This window comes from Pinus tabuliformis, chromosome 1_2 (genome assembly GCF_031772625.1).
Source record: "Pinus tabuliformis cultivar Carrire ecotype Pingquan chromosome 1_2, CPIR1, whole genome shotgun sequence".
Taxonomy (NCBI): Eukaryota; Viridiplantae; Streptophyta; class Pinopsida; order Pinales; family Pinaceae; genus Pinus; species Pinus tabuliformis.
In genome coordinates, this window is record NC_142298.1 from 886741628 (window position 1) to 886762622 (window position 20995).

A 20995-nucleotide genomic window follows, 5' to 3' on the forward strand; every position below is an offset into this window, starting at 1 on the left:
TTTCTGAGACCAACAATTTCTCCTTCTAGTTTTTCAAGATGTTTTTCCTTTTCATCAATTTGAAATTGTAGAGTATCAATGATCACATTCTTTTCTTCTATACATCTCTTGAGTCTAGTAATTTCATCATAGAGATTATCCACATCTACAGCATCCTCATAATCATCATCTTCAAATGCCATTAACAGCTTATATTTATTACCTTGTTCATCTTCATCACTGTTTGATAAGCCATCACTATCTTCATGGGTGTAGTAGCTTTTCTTATTTGCACTTTGTTTCTTGTTCCATCTAGCAGGTTCCTTTCCTTTATCCTTATAAGGACATTTTACAGCATAATGACCTACTCTTCCACAAGCAAAGCATTTAAAAGGTAGCTTACCTCTGAACCTCCCAGAACCCCTTTGAAGATTTCTGACAAAGTTTGATTCTTCTTCCTCTTCTTCTGGAACATGGCTTGCTTCATAGTAATCTTCTTTGCCTGATGCCTTAAAAGCAGCTTCCCTTCTGTCTGATGGACCTCCCTTTCTCATTTCATAAGCAGTTAGAATTCCATGTAGCTGAGACATAGTGAGAACACAGAGATTTTCCTTTTCTTCTATTGCAGATACTTTAGATTCAAACTTGGGGGATAATGATCATAGAATCTTTTGAACTACTATAGCCTCTTTTATTTCTTCACCCAAATTTTTCATACAATTAACAATCTCATCTACCCGAAGAAAATAATTAGCCACACTTTCATCATTATACATCTTGAGAGTCTCATATTGAATCCTGAGAGTTTGAAGTTTAGCTTGTTTTACCTGTTCATCTCCTTCATAGCTCGTGACCATTTTGTCCCATATCTCTTTTGCTGATTTGAAGTGCATTACCTTCATGAATTCTGTTTGGGATATACTTCCTAATAGAGTACTGACTGCTTTTGCATTTGTTTCATACTTCTTTTTCTCAGCTGGATCTGTAGGAGTAGCTGAAGGAAAAGCATAGCCTGTTTCTACAATGTCCCAAACTTCTGTACCAAGAGATTGAAGATGTACAGTAACTCTTACCTTCCAATAATTGAAGTTTGTCCCATCAAAAATCGGTGGCCTGATTGATGCTTCTCTCTCGTAGTTGCTCATGATGAACGATCTACCTTCAAGTGATCAAGCTTCTCTGAAGGACCTGGCTCTGATACCAATTGTTGGAAATAATACTGAGAGGGGGGGTGAATCAGTATTATCTAGCAATTTAACAAATCTTCCTTATTTGATCTTTTGAATTATTCTTGCATATCAGTACCATAAAATAATGAGCATGAACAAAGAAAATAGACAGTCACACCAAAGAACACAAGATGTAAGGTGGAAACCCAATGTGGGAGAAAACCACCTGCTGCAATATGTCTCTATCTTCTTTCAATTTAGAAACTTCTTTTACAATGATTTTGTACCGGTGCAGTCCTTTACCAGTACACAGGCTGCAACCTGCAGAGAGCTACAACTCTCTCTCTTTCTCGTTTTCCAGTCTACTCCTGGAAGGGAGCTACAACCCCCTACTTCTTTTCATAAAGCATCAGATGATCAACAAGTACATAACAGATATAGACCAGTACAGATATCAGATCAGCAATAACAGAACTAACCCAAAACACCTTATCAACAGAGAAATTTAATCAACAGAACATCTTAAAAATAGAGACGCAGTTTTTCCTTCTGTGGCCTGCGCCCAGACGCAATAAACCTTCTGCTATTCTGTGTCCACACGCAGATATCCTTCTGCTGCGCTGCGTGCCCACGCACTGTCCCTTTAACTATTCTGCGTTCTGTTGCTTCAGGGACGCACCCAAAGATACTATCGCGCCGCGTCTTTTGCTACAGAGACGCACCTGAACACACTATCGCGCCGCATCTTTTTCTTCAGAGACGCACCTGAACCTTGATCGCTCCACGTCCGCACGCAGATCTACAGTCACTGCGCTGCGTCCCAGACGCACCTGAACTTCGTCTGCTCTGCGTCCCCACGCAGATCTCCAGACTCTGCACTGCGTCCCGGCGCACTTTCCTTTCACTGAACCTGCGTCCCTTCAAATATAAATGATATGAAGACTTCAAGACTAACCCAAACAGTCAGATCTACAGATATGATCATGCGCCATAGAGATCACAGTCCATTAAAAGATTCGCCCTCTTAGATCTGGACTAGATCTCACCAAATAAGATATTCAACCAAAGACAATACTCAATCCAAATGAACTCCTTTGCTTTATATAGGCAAGCTCCTCCCCAAAACATGGAACAATACCACGAGCCGACACCATAGAAACACAAAACCGTCGGCTAGATACCACACAAGAAACCCCCACATGCTTTTTCTCTGCCTTGAAATGTGTGCACTGGGTGGACGCACCCCCTAAACGGCTAACCAGCGTCGCTGGACGCGGACCCTGTATGGTGTACCTGCGGGTACGCACCTCCTGAACTGGTTTCCTGCGTCCTTCTTAATTTTCAACAAACTGAGAGCCTTGCCACTGGAGTTGCCATCAAGTACAACATCTGTAACATACAGTCATACCAGAAAACATAATGCCAACAACCTGCATATCCTAGGAACCTACGTACCTTTGTTTAAGTGCAGGGGGTGAGTAGTAAAAGAATTACCTGAACTTTTGTTGGGTCTACCTGTATTCCTGTTGCAAAGATGTAGTGTCCCAATATTACGCCATCGGTCATCATCATGTGGCACTTGACATTGCTTAAACATAACCTGGTAGCAATGCATCGTTCTAAGACTTTTTCTAATGTTTGCAATGCTTGATCGAAGTCATCCCGATATGGAGTAAAATCATTTATATACACCTCAAATCCTTCATTTATTGATGCTGAGTATAGCTCTCTAGAATGTAGCTAGGGCATTACACAAACTAAATGGTAATACTCTGTACACGAATGTACCCCATGGAGAGGTGAAGGTTGTTTTGTCTTGGTCTTCCAGGGCGATACAAAACTGATTGTAGCCGTTGAAACCATCTAAAAAGGAAAGGAATTGCTTCCCTACCAAAGTATCAAGGACTTGATCGATGAATGGGAGGGGGAAATGATCTTTCTATGTCGCCTTGTTCAACTCCCTATAGTCTACATAGATATGCCACTTCCCATTTTTCTTAGGGACGACCACCAATGGAGAGACCCATTTACTATCTAAGATAGGATAAATAAATTTTACATCCAACAACTTTTGTAACTCTTCTTTCACAACATCCTTGAGATGCGGATTCAATCTCCATTGAGGCTGCTAGATGGGTCAAGCATCCTTCTCAGTATAGATGTGGTGTGTACATAGTTGTGGGTCTATTCCTTTCATATCAAGATAATCCCATGCAAAAGCCCCTTTATATTTCTATAGGACCTATATGAGATTTTGTTGCCAATCACCATCCAGACCATCATTGATATTTAGAATTTTGCAAGGTTCGATCTCTACTAGTTAGCTGTTATGAATAACAATCATCTGAATATGTTGATCGTCGGTATGCTTCAGAGGATCCTCCATGGCTTCATTATCCAAGATTTCTTTCAGCAATTGACACTTTACATTGCTCACATTAGCAGGCTAATTCATCAAGTTATTAATAACGTCATCTTCAGCCTGATCTTTAAATTCTAGTGCCTCTGCTACTATGAGTGGTGAATAGATGCTTTTCTCTAGGTACGCTGGTGGTTGTTTATGTATTTTTACAATGGGCATACTTGTCTTAGCAGGAGGATATAACACAAGATTGTTTACAACATCCCCTTTTGCACTAGTCATGCTTCCTTCTCGGAAGCCAATATAAGCTTCAGCTGTCGCAAGCCAAGGTTGGCCCACAATCAGAGGGTGCCCGTTTAATCTACTCTTTTAGTTTATGACAAGAAAATCTACTGGATATTCCCACAAATCAACAAAAATTGTGATATCCTGTAAGGTTCCTTTCGGCCTTACCACCGAACAATCAACAAGTTCTAATAGAGCAGTGGTTGGTTCCAGGGTTGTAATACCAAGTGCTTGACAGGTTTCTGCTATTAAAATATTAATAGTTGCACCCAGATCAACTAAAGTATTGGGAAAAGAGCGGCCATATATCTGAACTGTCACTATGGGGTTTCCGGGATCTTCATACTTTATTGGAGTTTCCCCTCCCAAGAGTAAATCATATAAGGTCCGTACAATGTGAATGGTGGGTGAGGTTTTCACTTTCCCCAGAGGCTTCTTTACACAACGCTTTAATTGTTTTAGCATGTATGGGTATGTCTTGAATGGCCTGGAGGAGAGGGATTCTAATACAAATATTTTTGAGTTCCCCTACAAGATCAAAATCTAGATAAACAATATATTTGGGTATCGTTAACCTTTCAGGGAATGGGGCAGAAGTGACTGTAAGTTTTTTAGGATCTTCATGTTGATCTGTCTCTTCCCCTTGTTTTAGTTTGCTACTAATTACAGGTGGTGGTATATGTGCAGCTGGGGTTTCAATTTCGATTGAAGGTTGATACTTGTTTTCTCATGGGTGATGATACAACCTAACCTCAATCTGAGTTCATTACATTCTTTCTGCTCAACCTCATAATCTGAGCTTTCAATAATCTACACCAATTGCACCGGACTATTATTAGGATTTGGATTTCGTTGAGCTGGCAGTTGAGGCCGTAGAAGAGGTTGGGGATTTTGCTGTAATGTATAAGGTGTTGATAATGCAGGTTGAGGCTGAGAATCTACCCCCATAGGTGTGTTATATATCCTAGATGTCACTACCAATTTGTAAACCAATTCGAATTTTGAGAGGTAGAGGCTGGCCACTGGGATTGATAGGGATTTCCCTGCCAAACATGAGTAAAACAAGAATTTGGCTAGTCATTACCTGGAAAAGATTGCATTGGCCAGTATGTCATAGGGAATGGTTGGGTTTTCCAACTTGGGTAGGGTGATTGGCCCTGCCATGTTCTCCGAAGGTTTTGTTGTTGATTAAACTACGAAGAAGGAAAGAACTAGGATGCATCTTGTGTCATACATGCAGGTTTAGCTTCCCACTTTCGATGCTGGTTCATCTGATATGCCAAATCTGTTTCTTCTTATGCTTCCTTAAATAATTATTTCAGCCCTGACAATGATGGACATTGTTCAGTGGCATGCTCTTTACTACATAAAGTACATGTATGCACCATGTCTAATGGGCATTCCCATTGGTTGTACTTGTTTCGACAACGTGGACAGAAGATGGCCAAGTTTTGTTCTGCTAAGGCTTCTTTTTGTTTAGCATGTAATACATCTAGCTGTGTTGTGAGATTTCCCAGGATGTCCATCTTAAAATCTTCCAGGAGGTTACTGATTTCCATCTGTGTTATACCTCCACTATGTGGTTTGATTCCCCTGCTCATGGGAACTCAACTTCCTTCTCCTGTACATGTGCTTCCTCGCGAACACCTGATACACAAGTGAATGATTTCATCATAATCTTCCTAAGAAATATCTCCTTTTCCAATTAAGTTTAGAGTTTCTACCCATTCCTCTTTCATTCCTTTAATTAAGATAACTCTTAGGACTTATTTGGCAAGGAAGTGTGTGGAGACCTCTACAAATTATAATTAAATTGTTCTACATATTCTTCTAGTGTTTCATTATCTTTTGTAGTCATCTTAAAAATTTCATCTTTCAATTCCCTAGTCTTACAAAATTCCTGGTATATTTTGAGGAAGGAGATTTTCATCTCGTCCCAAGAATTAATAGTTCACCCACCTAGACCCATAAACCATCTTAAGGCTACTCCTTTTAGAGTGGAAGGGAATAATTTTAGCTTTTGGGGATCAGTGGTGTAGTCATACCCTTTACAGAGGACACCAAACTCAAACAAGAAAGCATTGGGATAATCTATGATCATCCCATGGAAAGTTGGGATGCTCTGCAGAGGAATAGCCTTCATGGGGGTATTAGACACTTGGTCGACTATGGGGTACTCTAATGTTGAGGTTTGACCTAGAGGTGGCCGATCTTCCATTTGGCCAAAGATGTGCCAATAACCTTCGGGGATTTCAAGGGGTGCTTTTCGAGTAAGTGGAGGATTAGAAACCCAAGTTGGCTTTGCAACACTACCTAGATTTGGGATCACATGAGCTCCTTGTCTAGGTAGCTGTGATTCTGCCTTAGCAGTCCCACTGGTTTCTCCTTCTCCTTCTCTTAAGTTACAATATTTTTCCTTTTGCAAAGGATCACAATGTAAACTTATTGTATCTTGAAGACTCTATTCTGATCCTCCAACTTAGCTTTGAATCTTTGCGTAAGATGTAGATGGTGAGCATGCTTCTTGAGGGATAACAATAGAACCATTTCCAGGTATTGCCTGGAATCCTACTAATGCTTGAGACTCTTCTTTTTTTATGATTTCGTCTATAAAGGTCATTCTTCCAAGGTTCACTAATCCTTTGGGTTTTGTGGATTTAGGTGGGGGCTTCTACTCTTTTTCTATCTTTCTATTCCTAGTCATTCATAAAAACCAATTCCTATTTAACCTTTAAGTCTTTGTTTAAAACGAGGCTAGTAAGCAAGCACTTTACTTGCTAGATACGCAGGTTCTTACCTTCTGTTTTTAAAACCCAATTCTTTCACGGCAAGATAAAGGCAGATCACTTGAAACACTCTGCGCCGAAACGACGCCAAAATGTTGGTGCATGAAGTTTTCTTTTTACAAGCAATCTTAATTCCTACATTAATTTTCAACCCAAGGTAAGTCTTCTTATCTCAACAGTGTCAATACAATCTATGCAGTGAATTCAGAGGTTAGCTAGAGGTAAACCGTTGCAATCACTAATAACTATCTTTTCAACTTAAGTCAAACAAATCTTAAAGAAATATCTAAGGGAAAAATAACTTTGAAAGGACTCTTAACACACTTTGCAATTTCATCTACTTATTCCAAAATTAAATGAATCTTAATGCAAATGCAAAGAATCACGCTTTGGAATCTTTAAATAGAATTAAAGCTAACTCACTCGATCAAGAAAGAGAATTGTAACAACTGAGAAACATTGTTAGTCTATATCAAATCAGAATTGAATGACAAATCCTAATTGAATGATAATCTCAATTCACTAGCAATTCTCAATTGAACAACAATCTTAATTGAATGACAATTCTTAATTGAATGACAAGCAAGAGAATACGATAAATGACTTCTAAACAACAATTGTTTTTGTTAGCAGACTATGGAAGTTAATTGACACTATCTCTAAGATCTATGGTATGATAACTCAAAAGGAACAAAAATCTACTCTAAAACTAATATAACCAATCAAACCAAAGCATTATTCAGATACAACACATGACTAAGTATGAATCGAAGTGAACAACTATATGAATTGAAATCGTCAATCCTCATGATAAGCGAAACAATATTAACTGAATATTAACAATCAATAAATATTCAAATGGAAAGATTATAACACAAGAAAACAATAGAACTTCTCTTGACTGGGACCAGAGTTTCCAGAACTCTCTGTTAAGGAATACTCAAAATATAAGTGAAGATCAAACATAGTCTTTCATTAATATGAGTAATGAAATTACAACATCGCTGAGATAATAGTAGGATATGTATCAAAAAGAATGACTATACATCACATAAGTCTAAAATGAACTTCATTTGCCTTTCGGCATTATATATAATAGTAAGAGATAAACTAGATAAAAGTGAATCCTTAGGATCAGGGGATCTTGAGGATTTCACAATACATAATCTGATTCTATCATGAAATAGTATTCATCTACCTGGTCTCTCGCTACCTGTTGGGTCCCTATAATACTAGTGATTACCCCATTACTATTGTAGTTATACCCCTTATTTATATTGTTGTGCCCCTATTACCCCCATATTGTTATTTCTGTGCCCCATAGAATCCCTCTATTGTTATTTTTGTGGCTTTATATTATTATTGTTAGGTCAGCTGGATTATATTGTGACTCCCTAGACTCCTATATATAGAAAGGAGGTTTTGTCATTTGTATCATCCAAGAATTGTTCATTTATGTAATGTAAAGGAGGTTGCCCCCTCGAAGAGGCTGAATTCTAAGGCGTGGATCTCTCTTTTCTATCTTTTTGTGAGCTGGTTTCATAACATTTGGTATCAGAGCTTTGGATTCTAGGGTTTCGCTGCTCCAAATAGGTCATCGTCGCATTTTCGCTATAACTTTTTTTCTGTGACGTTTCAGAAGTCACAAAAAAAACCCATTTGAGAAGACTTGGTGCTGAACCTTGGGTCCGAATTTCAGAGCTTTTCTCATGACATTTTCAGAGATATGAGCTGAGGAAGTTGGTCTTTTTGCAGACTCCTGAATTACATTCAAAACAAGTGACTTGGGGAAAATCGTCATAACTCTCTCTCTGAGGATCAGATTGAAATTTCGTAAAACGGTACAGAAAGAGGACGGACTGTAGTTTTTTGTGTGTGTGTTTCAGATTCAAAGGTTGAAACAGTGACTTGTGGCACGTCGTACAAGTTCGCTCTACTGAACCAGTCTAAAAGCAAGTCACTGTGGGAGATTTTACATAACTCTTCCTTGGAGAATCCAATTTGGCTCAGACTTGTGGCATTGGAAAGAGGACGCAGAAGGCTACTACAGGTAGCAATTTCAGAATTGGAGGATCCGAAATTACAGAGAGACATCAGATTCAATATCAGGCTTCTATAAAGTGAAAAAAGAAAATGCAAACACCTAGTAAGGAACCTGAAAGCTCTAGCATGACTCATGAAGAAGAGGAAGAAATGCTACATGATATATCAAAATTACAAGAACAAGTGCAACAAATGTCACGCTCACAAAAGCTAACAGAAGCTAAGATAAGTGGCGTGGAATCTAAGGTAAATGGCATGGAATCTAAGATAAAGGGAATGGAAGCTAAGATGGATGGCATGGAAGCTAAGATTGACGCTAAATTTGATGGCATGGATGATAAGATGGATGAATTGAAGAAGTTGCTACAAGAAAGGGTCACTAATGGTGAAAAGGTAGTAAAGGAAACTCATGATGAGAATAAAAGAAATGTTAATCATGATTCCATAGACTCTAATGTTGGATCGAAGACTCACCATGTTCCAAAAATCGATGTGAGGAAGTTTGATGGCAAGGATCCCGCCACATGGATATTACAGATGGAGCAATTCTTCGATCTCAATAATGTGCAAAACACACAAAAGGTACGTATGGCAACTTTATATTTGGAACGAAATCAGTTTGTATGGTATCAATGGCTTTGTTCTCGTAAACAATTTATCACTTGGGCAATTTTTACGGAAGAATTGATAGCACATTATGAGGATACAAAAAGCAACACTTTTTTTAGCCAATTGTTATTTTCTTGTCTTGGTACTCAGTTAGCTCATAGCTCATCTTATCATCCTCAATCGGATGGGCAAACTGAGATAGTAAACAAATGTTTGGAAGGATATCTTCGTTGCTTTGTATCTGATAAGCAGACACAATGGGTCAAATGGTTGCCTCTGGCTGAATGGTGGTATAACACTTCCTTCCATACAGCAACAAAAATGACCCCATTTATGGCACTTTATGGGTATCAACCACCATCCATCACATCATATTTAAGAGAAAATTCTAAGGTTCAGGCAGTGGAACATCACATCGAACATCAACAACAAGTCCTCCAACTCTTAAAGGATAACCTAGTGTTGGCACAAAATAGAATGAAACAACAGGTAGATCAACATCGCAGTGAAAGAAGTTTTGATGTAGGTGATTGGGTATTCCTACGGCTACAACCATATAAGCAAATGTCCCTAAAGCAAGCTAAGAAGGATAATAAATTATCACCAAAGTATTATGGTCCGTACAAGGTGTTGCAAAAGATTGGTACTATGGCATACAAATTGGAGCTTCCTGCAGCTTCTCGATTGCACCCAGTTTTCCATGTTTCATGTTTAAAAAAGGTTATAGGTGACAAGCTCCCAATTCAAACAATATTTCCAGAACTTGACGAGGAAGGAAAAATTATATTGGAACCGGAAGCAGTCACAGAAACAAGAACTCGACAGCTACGAAATCGATCAATTTTAGAGTATCTTATCAAGTGGAAGAACTTATCCGCTGAAGATTCCACATGAGAGGATGAGAATTTTATGCAGAAGTATCCAGAACTACTCAAGCATTGAGGACAACACTTTTTTGAAGGAGAAGGGCATGTTGGGTCCCTATAATACTAGTGATTACCCCATTACTATTGTAGTTATACCCCTTATTTATATTGTTGTGCCCCTATTACCCCCATATTGTTATTTCTGTGCCCCATAGAATCCCTCTATTGTTATTTTTGTGGCTTTATATTATTATTGTTAGGTAAGCTGGATTATATTGTGACTCCCTAGACTCCTATATATAGAAAGGAGGTTTTGTCATTTGTATCATCCAAGAATTGTTCATTTATGTAATGTAAAGGAGGTTGCCCCCTCGAAGAGGCTGAATTCTAAGGCGTGGATCTCTCTTTTCTATCTTTTTGTGAGCTGGTTTCATAACACTGCCTTCCATGCATCGAACACCATCTTTCCCTTTTACGGCCTGGTGCTACACTGTCAAATGAATGGCTATTGACCAATCCATGTCTTCTGTACACAAGGATAGTAAACAGTCAATTTCCAGTGCTAGATTTATCTAAATCGTTACCAAGTGCTTTCATTCAACTTTAGTTGTAATTTCCTTTTTTTCAGTTCATAAACAGAGATAATCGTGTAAGGATAAATACAAAATAAAGCAATTACTGAGGAGAAAATATACCTTTTTCTTGACCCAACATATATCATGTTTTACGTACATGGTGTTTTATAATTCACCCAAGAGGCTTCAGGAGCAACCTTGAATTGCATGCTTGTTTCCATTATACATCTAATATTTTCAACCTTTTCCACATGAAGAACCTAATAGCCCATGTTGAACATGAAGAAAGTACCTCAAAAATTGGTGAATATCAATTATTTTATTTCTAGAGGGGGATAGATTCAGAGAAGGCAATGACAATTATCATAAATGGCTTTTATTAGGTTCTATTTAATGAAATCCCACTAGAATTTGCTATTAAAGTAAATGAATTAATGAATTTGAAGCTTGAAGGTAGCCTTGAATAGGTGTTCCAAGGTATCTCTATAACACTATATATCTACATGAATCTAATGCAATGAGATGGTGTCTCAATAACACTATTGTCCAGTGACGAATGCTACATGTAGATAGCTTTCTCATGTCCTATATGTTGGAAATAATACTGGGAGGGGGGGTTAATCAGTATTATCAAATTCTTTTCACTATACCTTTCAGATTTATAATTCAATTTATTCTTCAGATTAATTCGTATGTCAGTACCATATAATAATGAACAAGAACAATAAAAATAGATAGTCACACCAAAGAACACCAGATATAAGGTGGAAACCCAATGTGGGTGAAAACCACCTGCTGCGATATGTCCCTATCTTCTTTCAATTAGAAACTTCTTTTTACAATGATTCTGTACTGGTGCAGTCCTTTACCAGTACGCAGGCTGCAACCTGCAGAGAGCTACAACCCTCTCTCATTTTCTAGTCTCTCCTGGAAGGGAGCTACAACCCCCTTAGCTCTTGTACTAGCTGAGCTACTAGTACGTAGGTGCTGACCTACTCTTTTCTTCCAAGGACCACGTTTCATTAATTTTCAGACTGGATCCATGAACATCAAGTACATGTGAATTAACCAGTCTCCTTTTACAATCAACTAATGAATCAACGAATAGCCTCTCAGAATGCAGTAACTAGACAAGAAATATCAGTAATCTAAACCCAGAATTCTGCAGCAATAGACGAAAGGTAGCCAACAAATATTTCAAGAAAGGTTTGCAACTTCACCAATATAAACCTACGAATTTCCACACTTTTGCTATGTCTAGCCTGCGCAACTCCACACTTGATCTATCTACTCGACAGCGTACCTCTGCACCTGATCTGCCTCCTGGACTATGCACCTCCCCACCTGCGTCTTCTACTGGACTGTGGATCTCCGCACATGCACCTTCTACTGGGCTGTGGACCTCCGCATTAGCTCCTTCTACTGGGCTGTGGACCTCCACCCCTGCACCTTCTACTAGGCTGCGAACCTCCGCACCTGTGCCTTCTATTGGGCTGCGAACCTCCACACCTGCACCTTCTACTTGGCTGCGAACCTCCGCACTTGCGCCTTCTACTAGGCTGCAGTCCTCCGCACCTGCTCCTTCTACTGGCTGCGGACCTCTGCACCTATGCCGTATCTCACCTGCGGACCTCCGGATATAAACACTTTATCAGTCCTCAATTGTACCCAGACTATCAGATCCACAGGTCTGATCATGCGCCACAGAGATCACAACCCCTCAATTGATCAATCTTCTTATGCTCAGGTTTAATTTTATCTCATCAACCGATTACAAGTATTTCAGATCTAGTTCATCTTAAGATACTGAACATTCACAAGTGTCTAGCCAAAAGATCTCCTTTCCCTTTTATAGGCACGCCCTTACACAAACCATGGATCAAAACCATAGAAAGCCAATACAAGGGACCCAAAACCGGGGTTCAATATTTTAGATGCTATACCACGGACCAAAACCATAGGATCAAACACGTCGGACTAAATACCATGGATCAATCATAAAAATTCTGTTATGAAACCAGCTCAAGAAAAGATAGAAAAGATAGATCAACGCCTTAAAATTCAGCCTCTTTGAGGGGGCAACCTCCTTTACATTACATAAATGAACAATTCTTTGATGATACAAATGACAAAACCTCCTTTCTATATATAGGAGTCTAAGGAGTCACAATATAATCCAGCCGACCTAACAATAATAATATAAAGCCACAAAAATAACAATAGAGGGATTCTATGGGGCACAGAAATAACAATATGGGGGTAATAGGGGCACAACAATATAAATAAGGGGTGTAGCTACAATAGTAATGGGGTAATCACTAGTATTATAGGGACCCAACAAATTCCCACGTGTGCGCACTTTTCTGCATTGGAGTGAGTTAATTTGATGACCACACCTTTGTTTAAGAGAACCTGCGGGTATGCCCGCACTTCTTGTTCGGGGCAGCTGCGGGTCCGCAGATTTTGTTAGGCTCACCTGCGGGCATCTCATTTTCTATTATTTTGAGAGCCTGAACATAGATTTTCCACTTGAGTGAGTTGCCATCAAGGACAACACCTGTGCCATAGCGCCAAACCTAAGTCATAATGCCAACAATCTCCCCCTTTGGACTTGATGGCAACCCCAAGATCCTCAAACTCATTCTCCCCCTTTGTCATCAAGGGCAAATGGTTATGCTCCCCCTGAGAACATGCTGAAAACTCTATTCTGCTATGCTGATCGTGCTCCCCCTGACTGTAGGCCAGATCTGCAAAATAAATTTTCTTCAAGAAGAACCATAAACCACCATACACCAAATGCCCTTCCTATCACCAAAAGACTCTATACATACATTCATCACCCAACCAAGTGGCGATACATCAGAAGTTTACATATGACAACCAAGTACATTATATCATTCACCCCAGACATAGGCCGTTACATGACCTTGACAAAAGAAATAGAGACACAACATTAGCAGCAATATTCAGATCAGCATCCATGTTCTCCTTCTGTACTTACTTCTCCAAGATCTTCTACAATAATGCCAACAATGCATTATTAGAAGAATATATGCTTCCCCTGAACCTGTGCCATTTGGTCTTTGGCCAATCCATAAACTAGCAAATGTATGCGTATACCCCATATGAAACTCGCGTACAACCAACAATATTTGAAACAGACAAGATTCAACAGCAAGAGGATGCATCAAATACCCCTAGCTTTTGTCTGAGGTATTCAAAGGTATCCCTGGGCAACGGTTTGGTGAGTATATCAGCAACTTGTTCCTTAGATGGAACATAATCCAACTTGACCTTTTGTTCAAGCACTTTTTCCCGAAGAAAATGATATTTGATAGGTATATGCTTGGTCTTCGAATGCATGACTGGGTTCTTTGAAATTCTGATAGCACTTGTATTATCACATAGGATGGAGATAGGTGGAGTACAAATGATTTGAAAGTCCTACAAAGTATGCATCATCCAAAGAAGTTGTGTATAATAATATGCAGCAGCCACATACTCTTCTTCAGCTGTGGATAATGCTATTGAACTCTGTTTCTTGCTGAACCAAGATACTAATCTGGAACCCATGAAGAATTCACCACCACTAGTGCTTTTTCTGTCATCCACACTTCTGTCCCAATCTGCATCTGTATAAGCATCAAGTGTGAGATCTGTATCTCTAGGATACGATAAGCCATAGTTTTGAGTTCCTTGAAGGTACTTGAAGATTCTCTTAACTGCCTGAAGATGAGCTTCCTTTGGATTTGCCTGAAATATTCCAACTATTCCCACTGCATGCATGATGTCTGGTTGGGTACCTGTCAAATAAAGCAGACTTCCAATCATGGATCTATAGGTTGGCTGATGCACTACTGCTGATTCATCGTTTGCACTGAGGCTGCATCCTGTAACCATAGGGGTACATACTGGTTTCGAATCTTCCATGTCATATTTCTTCAAGATCTGCTTGAGGTACTTGGTTTGAGATAAAAAGATACTGCCTTCATTTTGTTGGATTTGTAGACCAAGAAAATATGTCAGCTCTCCAAGCAATGACATTTCGAATTCTTTCTGCATAACCAAGGCAAAGTTTTGACTCATAGCTTCTTCATTACTGCCAAAGATAATATCATCTACATACACAACAAGTATTAGAAATTTTTCATTTTCAATTTTTATATAAAGATTGCCGTCTGTTGATCCTTTTGAGAAACCTTGTTGATGAAGTTATTTGTCCAAGCGATAGTACCAAACCCTTGGAGCCTGTTTAAGTCCATAGAGAGCCTTTTTCAATCTGCATACAAGATTTGGATCATTCCCAAGGATGAAACCATATGGTTGCTCAATGTACACTTCTTCTTCTAAGTCTCCATTCAGAAAGGTTGATTTCACATCCATTTGAAATACTTTGAACTTCTGAAAGCTAGAGAGAGCAAGGAACATTCTGATGGCCTCAAGTCTAGCAATGGGAGAAAAAGTTTCTTCAAAGTCTATTCCTTCTTGTTGAGCGTACCCTTTACAAACAAGTCTGGCCTTGTTTCTAATTACTTCCCCATTTTCATTCAACTTGTTTTTGAAGATCGATTTTGTCCCTACGACATTCTTATCTTTTGGTCTAGGAACCAACTCCCAAGTGTTGTTCTTTTTGATCTGCTCAAGTTCTTCATCCATTGCCCTGACCCAACATTCATCTTCGCATGCCTCTCTTACATTTTTTGGTTCAGTGGAGGAGAGGAATGCCAAATAGCTTGAAGCTTCTGCAATTGTTCTTCTTATTTGTATCCCTGCCTCCTTTTGCCCCAAAATTTGAGATTCTGGATGATTCTTTTGAACATGCCTGGATGGAGTCTTTTCTTATATCCTTATCTGTTCCTCTGGTGCCTCATGGGTTTCTTCTTCATCATGAATCTGATTTGATGTTGATGGATAGTCCTCATCATCTTCGAAGTCTTCAGATCTTACCTGCCTGGGAGTGTTTTCCTTTTCATCCACCACTACATCAATGCTGTCGACAATTCTTCCAAGCCTTTTATTGTAACATTTGTATGATTTGTTGTGAGGAGAATAACCAAGGAGAATTCCTTCATCTGCTCTAGGTTCAAACTTGCCAATATTTTCATCATTATTTTTAATATAGCATTTGCTTCCAAAAATTTTGAAATATTTTACCGAAGGAGTCTCACCATACCAGAGCTCGTGAGGAGTTTGAGTGTTGTTCACCCGGATATTTGTCTTGTTGAGAATAACAACTGCAGCAAATGCGGCATCACCCCAGAAGGTTGTGGGAGTTCCAGACTCATCAAGCATAGCACGAGCCATTTGTTGAACTGTTCTGTTCATCCTTTCCACTACTCCATTTTGCTGAGGAGTCCTAGCTGTAGAGAATTCCCTTCTTATTCCATGTTCTTCACAAAAGTCTAAAAATTCATTCCAGGTAAACTCCCCACCTCGATCAGACCGGAGGCATTTGATTTTGTGATCTGATTCATTCTCCACCAAGGCTTTGAATGATTTGAACTTTTCAAAGGCTTCGTCTTTGTGCTTCATAAGTCCTATCCAACACATCCTGGAAAAGTCATCAATGAACAATATAAAGTATTCTTCTCCTCAAGGTGATGATGCAGAAGCATCAAGCACTTAGCCAGCAATGTGACATCTTGGTCACATGTTGTGGCTAGTTAAAAATAAATTAGACTTAGAAATAGTTTAAATAATATATTTTGTTAAATTTGCTATTTATTTTAGGAGAATTGTTAGTTGTTTAATTAAATACGGCATAATAATAGAGTTGGTTTCTTTCCCTGCGTGGAATAGAACCAAAATAGGGATAAATGCTAAATAATAGGGGGGTATTAGTTTGTTGAGAAACTCTAGAAGAAATCTATTCTGAGAAGAATAGTTTCTCATATTTGTATAAATTAGAGAAAGGCTGAAGGTGTGAGGGAGGTAGAGTAAGTGTGGTGTGGTTGTTTGTATGGGCGAAAAGCTCTGATTAATAAAGAAGACTGTGTTTTTGAAGAAAACCGGAGATCGTTCTTGGTGAAAAGGCATCAAAGCAAATCTCTGTTTTATTAGTGCTTATGAATAAAAAAAAATAGTGTTTGCGCCCAATGTGTAAATGGTGTGTAGATTAATGCGTTGACAATTCCCTGAATTGGTTCAAACTGTGGTTTCAATTTAAATATGTTAGAATATCTGTGTTATGACCAATGGTTTGTGAAGTTTTGTGAATGGAATCTCTTTCCACAGAGAATAACTAAGAATAGACTGCGCGGATTCTTAGGGACAACACCGGATTTTGGAAATTGCGATTCCTAAAATCTCGCATCAAAATCCCGGATATTGTTAATTGCCAGTTGTGATTCAAATTGCTGTTCAGAACAAGAGAGATCTGTGGTAACAGAATAGATTGGATATTCATTAGCTTGCGTCCAGCAACTCCAGCAGTTGCATATTGGAGCACAGAAAACGCCATTTACTTTGCCATATCGAGTTAAAAAAAGTAGTGGATTCGATATTGGACAGAATCTGGTGGCTATCTATGCGTTGGGTTTCGAAAATAACCATTTCTGGAGAAATCAATGATTAACACAGCGCCATTCCAAATCATTGCAGATGGAAGAAAGCGCATACAGAGTTATGTGAAATTTTGAGGGCCATGCTGGTGTTTTGGGAATAATGTCGTGTTTATGAATACATAGTGCTTCTGCATGTTTATGTTCGTGTTGTGTTTAGTCTCTATGACTTTTATTTAAATATGTGTGCTAAGATGAAGCGAACTTTGGGTTCTGACTCATATAAAAAGGCGTTATTCAATTGACTGGGTGAGCAGTTTAAATCTGTCATATGTTTTAAAAAGAATTATATGGTTGTGCTCTGTATGAAACAAGAAAAGAATCTAGTTTTTATGTTTAAGTTGAAACAGAGTTTTTAAATCAGCATTCCGGCATTTTAGAAGTCAATAAGATTGATTTGTATGTATACTGAAAGCTATTGCTTGTAATACAAGTGGAGTGCACTCAGAGAGTCAGGTACATTATTTTGGTATCATAGCCAAATTAGACGGGTGGTTGCAGCAAAGATGCCACCAAGGAGAGGAATTGGTCGAGGGAGACTAGAACCAAATGCAGTTTTGATGGAAGAAGTGCGGAGATTGCGTGAACGAATGGAGACATTGAGATTGTGAGTGAGTGTGAGATTGAGAGTAGGCTTGAACAGCAAGGCTGTAAGCCTTCAACAATTGTAAAGGGCCACAGAAATGAAAGATCTGGCCAAGGCGAGAGGAAGTTTGTAAGTAAATTTGTTTTGTTCAGATTATATATATATTGGCTGTTAAATTCTAAAACTGGGAATGAATTATGCACATTTAAATTGGAGGTGTTATGAATTCAGAGACAACTGGATGAATTATATTTTGTATGGATTTGATAGTTCGATCTGCATAGTCAATGTCAATTGCACTGGATTGGGTATGAATAAATGGTGAATTATTATTGTTAATGTGTTGGTCTGCGGTCCAATGATAAAAGTCGACATATTATGTGAATCAAGTTATTGAAGCTGTATACAGGTGAAACTGAAATCAATATATTTGAAATTGTATGAATTTACAATACAGAATGGTTGTCTGCGCAGTGGTATGGAGTGGCATCGTTTATATGAGTCGACATTGATAGAACTGTGCTTCGGCCTGTTTTAAATTAAATGGATCTGATTTATGCCTGACATTAAAATTAATGAATTTGGTGGTGATTTAATCTATGTTGAAAGCGCAGGTTTTGAATTCATTTACTCCGTAATGTTGGATTGATTGAAAACAAGTGGAATTGTGTTATATATAGCGTGGAATCCAATTGAGAGTATGGAAATCGACTTTTATGGATCTGCTGGTACTGTTGAGGGAACAAAATGGAACGCAGAGACCGAGTGGGAATGATTTGTTTGTTAAAATTGACATTGATTTGTGAAAGAGTATGTTTGCAGGAGAGACCGTCAGCGCTGAAGAATTGTTTGCAGAAGCGACCGTATTGAATTGAGGAACAATCAGCGCTGAACATAAGTCTGGAAAAACTCGTTGAAATCCAGCATTGAGGAAATGGTGACGTTGTAATAACCATTAAGAATTTATTTAGGAATTGCAGAACAGAAATCGTAGAGCAGAAGGGTCGATGGAAGAAATCCTTGAATTTGACGGAATGGTAAGTGAAATGCAATTGAGTTGAGAAGCAACACTGTAAATAGAACTATGAAATTGGGTTAACACAGAGGTCTGCACTCTTTCAGTGAAATGGAAGGTATGTAAATTGTCTGAGTAGATTGTGGAACTTTGATTTTCTTTTAATCAAAATAAAATATGGTTGAAACGTTAACTGTGAGCCCCGACACCTGTTTTTTTTAAGCCTGAGTTATGTAGGCCGGATGGAGAAGGGGAAACACTCTGGCCTTGTTGGCAAAATCCACTATTGCTAAGTCGATAGATGTGTCGAATGAATTGATATTGACTTTAATCAAACTCTGTGTACATATGAAATGGGTAGACCGAAAGTTGAGATGGAGGTGTGAGAGCGTTGGAGAGGGCGCACTCGAGTTTGCATAGATATTCATGGTAAGCATATATGTATTTACTGTAGGCAGATCTATTGTAATATTGAAAATAATGATCAATTGCAGAGGCGGAATCCTCTGACTAAGAATTGCCTTTGCAGAAGTGATGAAAATCAATGCAGCGTTCTGAAATAGAGAGGGGTATTAATTTGCCAGTTTAAGGCGCATTTTGTTTTGTTGTATTCTGAGATGATGGGCGCATTGTGCCAACTAAAGTATGTGTTTAAATGAATGAAAAGGTTGATTACTCGGTTATGGAGCTGAAACATATGTTGAAGATAGTTTCCGCAATGATAATGGTAGGGGGTGAATTTGCATGGTATTAAAATTTTTATGCTGAGATGCACGTTGATGTGCAGGATAGAAAAAGATTCTGGGTATTGCAGGTTGGTCCTACATTAGGTGACCTTTTCCTAGATGGACCACATACATCAGTATTTACAAGTTCAAGCGGCCTGCTGGCTGATCCTTCCTTCTTAGGGAAGTTAGTTCTGGTTTGCTTACCAAACTGGCATGATTTGCATATTGTATTGTCTGGAATTCTGATGTCTGGAAGACCACGAACTGCCTGGTATTTGCAAGCTTTCCTTATCTGTGAGAAGCTAAGATGCCCCAATATTCTGTGCCATAACCAGTGTTCATCATTCTTGATTATATAGCATTGATGTTGTCCTTCTTTGAATATGTATAAATTATTTGGAGTCCTTATGCCTTTGATCATTGTTTTTCCTGTATCAAGATCACGAACACTACAGCCATTTGATCGAAATATTACCTCTGTTCCTTAATCACACATCTGACTACCACTCAATAAATTATGCTTTAACCCATCAACATACATAAAATTTCCAGCTTTGACCTTTTCTTTCAACTGAACAGAACCTTTACCTTTTATGATCACAAGGGGGTCATTTCCAAATGAGACCTTCTTCTCCTTCTCTAAGGCACTCTATGACTGAAGTTTTTCTTTATCACCCAACATATGTTTCGAACATCCATTGTCGATGTACCATTGATTTTCTTGCCCTTTCGCATAAAAGGCTATACCACATCTTTCTGGTTGTGGTTCTTTCATTCTCCATGTTTTGGCATTTGAAGCGTGTTCCTTTGTTTGCCAAAACCTGCTCCTGCATTCAGAATCTTCATGACTAAAGTTGTTACAAATAGAACATTCAATTTCATTCTCAAGGGCAGAAAAGTTATTGTAGGTTCTTTTCGTGATCTCAGTCATACTTCTTTGTTTTTGAGCTTCTCTAGTCATGATTGTCTTATAGGCAACACATTGAGCTACTTTGTGACCAAAGTTATGACAAGAAAAACATTGGCCATTGAATAAACTCTTGCGATTATCAAATCTACCAACCAACCAATTGTAGTTTCTACTGACATCCATTCTTGAGGCAAATTGGAAAGATTTTACCTGTGGCTAGTTGTAGCTTCTGTTCATCCTTAAGGTGGATTGCCCTTGATTTACCTGGTAGTCTTTGTTCATTCTTGAGGTAAATTGTCCCTGATTTCTATATGAGATTTGCTCACTCCTTGCTGCATCAAGATAGCTTTTGGAGGTGGATGGTTGCTATGCTTGAGATGCTTCTTCATTATATCCCATACCTGTCTTGATTAGTAGAGAACGCTGCACATTGATAATCTCATCTAGAGTTTCAGATCCTTTAACAAATCTAAGATTAGGAGCTTTTGTTTTCTCAATCTCTTTTCTAAGACCAACAATTTC